Source organism: Nelumbo nucifera, chromosome 5, assembly GCF_055504915.1.
Source record: "Nelumbo nucifera cultivar China Antique chromosome 5, China Antique-T2T, whole genome shotgun sequence".
Lineage (NCBI taxonomy): Eukaryota > Viridiplantae > Streptophyta > Magnoliopsida > Proteales > Nelumbonaceae > Nelumbo > Nelumbo nucifera.
Window position 1 is genome coordinate 74,201,637 of NC_142653.1, and position 5,902 is coordinate 74,207,538.

The 5,902-nt window shown below is 32.7% G+C and overlaps 1 pseudogene across 1 annotated transcript; it reads left to right on the forward strand.

The window, feature by feature from the left end:
* The first annotated feature begins 646 nt into the window (after window positions 1–646).
* LOC104593973 (small ribosomal subunit protein uS13z/uS13y/uS13x pseudogene) lies at window positions 647–2,557 on the forward strand (annotated as a pseudogene). Its single transcript, XR_016075921.1, has one exon. The product of XR_016075921.1 is annotated as a small ribosomal subunit protein uS13z/uS13y/uS13x pseudogene (transcript).
* Window positions 2,558–5,902: the final 3,345 nt, after the last annotated feature.

The window sequence follows — 5,902 nt, forward strand, 5'->3', positions numbered from 1 at the left end:
TTATATTAATTAATATTCTAATTAATTATTAATTTGTTAGTAATAATTAATTTAGACACATTTGATGAAATTAAAGTACCAAAATCAGTAATTTTCAGCAAGTAACTTCTATAAATTAAAATTTCCTATTTACAAAGTTATATAATTACTGATTATAAAATCACTAATATTAATAAAATATTAATTAATAATCAGTATAACATATAAACCGGGGTTTGTTGGAAACTGGATCGAGTTAAATGAATAAAATACCAAACTCAGTAATTTTCAGAAAGTCATATTTAGTAATTAAATTTTCCTATTTACCATCATATATTATTACTGGAAAATTTACTTATATTAATGATATTATAATATAGATATTAATATTAATGGTTTGAAAACCAATAATGTTAATAATATATTAATTGCTGAAAATAATATTATTAATTATAATTACTGTTATTAAATAGTCTTCATTATATATCGATAATGTTAGTAATTATAAATCAATAATTAAGATTATCAATGAATCTCAATGGCAAATCACTAACCTGGTGAATGAGAAGAGAGAACAAGAACAAGGACAATATGAAGAAGAAAAAGAAGAAGAAGAAGAAAATAGATTAAAAAATATATTAGAAGAGGAGAAACAAAAGGTAGTGTTAACAACAAAGAGAGGAACAAATGGTTTGGTTGTTATGGTGGCTATGGATGAATGCATGATAAATATCAATTTCATGGACATTGTTGTTGGCTCCATTTGGAGGAAGGAGGAGGGAGAAATAGAAGCTTCTACGATACAACCTTTAGTCATTTGTCTGGCTCATAACCTCGACCGTTTGTTGCTTGATTATATTGATTTTGCAATTCCGTGTTCCACTAGTTTTTTTTTTTTTTGTCTTTAATGCATTGTTTGTAGTTGTTTTATTTATACGCTTTCATCTTTTTTACCAGATTGGATATGAATGCTAAGGAAAAGAACCTAGTCTAACGTCTACCCATTAATCAATCAGATTGAATATTGTAGCTCAATATTCAACTTGAAATTGATGGTCCCATGTCTTCGAAGAAAGGTTGATATGTGTTCTAGAGATAAATCTTCATAGATTATTGCTAGGTGTAATTTGGTTATGGTGACCCCTGTGTTCAAAGAAAGGTTGAAGCATGTAATGCTTAGATTAATATATCTCTTTCAAATCAATGGTTTTTTTCTATTTTGGGCTTGTGGTGATCCCTTAAATCTATGTTTTAATTGATTACTTGTTTTGTTCTTTCTGATTCATGGTATGGCAATTTAGATTTCATCTTTTAGTTTAATGGATGCATCTTCTGAAAATTTGAATAATAGTTGAGGGCAAAAAGAGTCTTTTTCTTCCCAATTTAAGAACAAGACAAAAAGTGAATTTTCAAACATTCACAAAGTTCATGGTTCTAAAACATCAATGACAAGGTTTAAAATTTCAACATTATACACCTAAAACTGGGCGCACTACTAGAATTCTTACCTTTAGAGGCACCTGGCTAGATGTCAAGAAAAACTGCCTCTCTATAACATATTAAAAAAGGCAGATTTAATGGGGTATTATAGAGGCACTTTTTAATGTCTCTATACTTATAATTTCGCCTTTTGTTTTTTGGTGGACCAAAAATAGTCGTTGATTTAGTTTTGGCACCTAAAATCCATCATGCGCACACCAACAAAATCATTCTCGGGTGAACTCTTCACTATCCCGCTTGAAGCATATTTGGTTCCATCTTTTCTTTCTTCCTCTTCCACCTCTCTTTTCTCTCTTGAACGAACGACTCTTCACTTTCTCGCTCCAAGCAAAACCTAGGTTTCAGGTCAGCACAACATTTGGACTGGGTTTCATGTCAGAACATCTACTTCTGAGAATATTTTTTTGTTAATATTTTAAGTATTAGTTGTATCTACTCTTGGCTTTTTGTGCTTTCTTCCAAGATGTGAAGACACAATCTTCCTATTCTCACTGGCAAAATGTCTCTGGTTGTAAACGTAGATTTCCAACACATTTTACGTGTTCTGAACACCAATGTGGACGGAAAGCAGAAGATTATGTTCGCCCTTACCTCAATCAAAGGTATTGGGAGGCAATTCGCTAACATCATCTGCAAAAACACCGACATGGACACGAACAAGAGGACCAATGAACTGTTCGCAGCAGAGCTGGAGAATCTCATGGTGATCATTATGAACCCTTGATAGTTCAAAATCCTATACTAGTTTTGAACAGAAAAGGGGATTACAAGGATGAGCCATTCTCAAGTGGTGTTAAATGCATTGGCCATGAAGTTGAGAGATGATTTGGAGAGTTTGAAGAAGATCGGGAACCATCGTGGCCTTAGGCACTACAGGGGTCTTCGTGTATGTAACCAACATTCCAAGATTGCAGGCTACAGGGAGAAGATTGTTGGTGTTTCCAAGAAGCGTTGATATTTTTGTTCTAATCTTTACTTTGAAAGTTATGTAGGTGTATCATGTGAGGGTTTTGTGTCATGAGCTTTCCAACTGTGATCATTTCTTGATATTTTGAGATGCTATTTCTTCTGGGCTATAGTGATTGACCATGAAAGTACACTAGAATTACTGATAGGTAATTGTGGATTCATTATTTTAATACCCTAGGCTTATCTTTATTTTCAAGTTAATTTTATATATGAAATCTTCCGTTCAATGAAAACTAAGTATTAGTTGTATCTTTCATTTTCAATTATAGAACCTAGGATCAGTTTATTTAAACTGACTTAACATTATCTAAAATAAGATCAAAACTTATTGGCATTCATTCTGTAAATGTGGATTATCTGTAGTCTGGGTACTATAGATAGGAAGTTTAGGGTAGTGTGTTTTAATTTTTAAAATGGCCACATAGTGGATGTCTCCTAGTTAGAAAAATCAATATGCTGACATGCTTGTGGCTATTTTACATTACAAGTTATCAGATTCTTGTGGTCTGTTCAAAATCATCCATTGAGGGTTTAGGCATATATTTTGCAATTATTATCCATTTGATTTGTGTTTTAATCTGAGAGGTCTTGGTGGGACCAATTGGTTAGTAAATCCTAGGCTCCTAGTTTAGTTCCAAGATGGTAATTACATCTATAGAACTTAATGTATATATTTACTAAGTGTTAATGGATTACTCATCAAGTCATCAGCTTATTTATGTATGTCAATCTCAATTTATTATTTTGTGTTACCAGGAACATGGAGTTCATTTCATTTCTACTACTCCAACTAGACAACATATATTTAAGTACTCCGATGGAAGTTATCTGGTTTGCCAACCAATAATGTTATTATCTCCTTTTTGTTAGTTTTAGATTTTTCTTGACTTAATTATTATTCCTTGGTGTCAACTTTAGTAAAGCTCAAGTTCAAAATCAAGCTGCATTGGCCTCAAATCCAAGAAAGTGTGTAACAGATTATTGGGAGCCTATTGTAATTGCTACTATTATTATTCCTAGCTAGTGAGTAAGCTCTTGCAGTCCCTTTCTTTGTTTCTAATTTGCAAAGATATGTTGGACCTGTTATCACCCTTTGTTCTAAATAGAGGGAGGAGCAATTGGAGTACTCATTTATTAATAGGTAACTTTTCTCCAACCTCATCTATATTCCTACATCTCTCTTGTTTCTCATCTATATTTGACCAAATTTATGTAATTACATTCTTTGTACATATGTATCTGGTACACTCAATGGAATTCTGAAATGTCAAAAATAATTCTTTTGGAAATTTAGAACCATGGCTTGGATAATAGGAATTTATAATCCTTCAACTGGTTGAGTATTGCCTCTAGAACTTGGTTGTGTATTTACTTTTCATGAACTAGAAGATGACTCGTCTTTCTTTATGGTTACTATGCAGTCAATGAACCTTTATGAAATATAGACCACCATTAAGGGAAATTGTTGTGGATTTCTACAATGAACTAAAGAATATAGCCTCTGGGTATGCAACATTTTGATTATGAGGATGCAGAGTAAGTCATTTCTCCCTCTCTTTTGTGCATTTATATCCAGTATATGTATGCAAGTTTGTTGATCTATATATAAATGCACTCTACAAAACAAATATGTGATTCTGCCATGATGTTACAAGTTATGCAGCTTGCAAGGTTGGCCAAACAAATAGTCTGCTAGCCTAGGGTCCCTATAGATATAAACTTGATGTGCTTGCTTAGGTATTCTCATAGTTTTACATTTGGAAGCCCACAAAAGTTCCTTTGTGTGGTTCTTCTGGTTACATCCATGTAATATGTTGATCCAAACCAGGGTCATCAGTGGGATGAGTTGGTTTGGCTCAAGTGATCTTGTTTGAGGTTGGTCTTGTGGCTCATGATCCAAGTCTGGCATTATATTAAGGTTGGTTTTGATTAGATGAGCCTGAACTAAACTACAGTTCTCTAGGCTCATTTACATATTTTAATCACACATCTATATGCTTATACAAAAAAAAAAAACCCTCTATGGAATGCGACTTCTTCTCTAGACAACCTCCATTTATTTCATGGAGGTATGATATCAATTCTGAGCTGAGCTTTCATCAGAACCATGAATTTCTGTATTGGCTAAGTGCTCACTTCCCCAAGAACTAAAAAATGCCTACAAGGATTTATTTTCAAATTATAGCAGGTGCTTTTCGGGTGAAACATATTCCATAGACAGATTGTGATGAGAACATGTGAAGCTCTTCATAGCTCCCAAGTGTAGTGCTACATGGAAGAGTCCTAAGTGTTTAGACCCTAGAAAACTCAAATCAATTAACTAGCAAACCAGTTTATGTATTATACATAAATGGATTGCAATTAAAAGAACTAAGGGGAGCCACGCCTAATTTATTATAATATTGGTGAGCCAAACTCAAAATTAGCACCTTTGGCTATGTACAAGTACAATATGAGCTTTGCAAAGCTTGTTTGTTAACAGTTCTAATCTAGGCCACTGCTTCTCTTTTGTACAGATGATTAACTCTTGCTTTTGAATGTTGTATTATGTTCAATAGCCACCAAGCCTCTGATTTGGTGAAACTTGTTTTCCTTTTGAATGGACGATTTGTGACGCTATGGCAACCATTGTTCACAATTTAAAGGCACAACGTGTTGGTCGTGAGCTTGTGGAAAAGCTGAAGAAATTTATAGACAGGTTTTTACATGGCTATGTAGTTTTGGAGTGCATGTTTTGAATTTCAAGCATTCTTTATCTAAAATCTTTGAATATTTTACATTTTCGAACAAGCAAATGTTTGAGATTATAATACGAGCTGCTATTGGATCGAAGGTTATTGCAAGGGAAACATAAGCCCCATAAGTTTTCTCTACTAAAAACTTTATCTTTTACTAAAATGGTCTAGACTCTCGATGAGGTTATCTTACTAGTTATTGGCTTCTTCTTTTGGATAAATAGTTGTTGCCTTGTTGGCTTCTTGTGATCAAGAGAATTGTTTGATTCTATCTATCTTCATAGGAGAATTGTTAGAGCTTCGCTTGGAGGTCTACATTAGAAGTTGATTATTAGATAATCTTAACTAGTCTATTTGATGATTTATTTATCCAAGGATGATATGATATATATATATATATATATATATAATATATTCTGCCTCTAGTAGATCTCCAATAATAAGTACGTTGTCATTGTTATTATTATTTTGCATGCTTGCAAGCCTTGCAATGAATATATTCTAGTTCGATGATTTAAATCACTTGTTTGTAAGAACACAATAACAAAGATAATAATATAGGACTTCATATTGAAGATTATAGCTTTGAATTGTATTAGGATTTTGCTAAACTTGCTTTTGACAATGTCATTGGTAAATAATAATATGCATCAAATAATGTTATTGATAAATATTTATTCACATTTCAACTAATAAAATATAGGCCATAGTCCAATGGG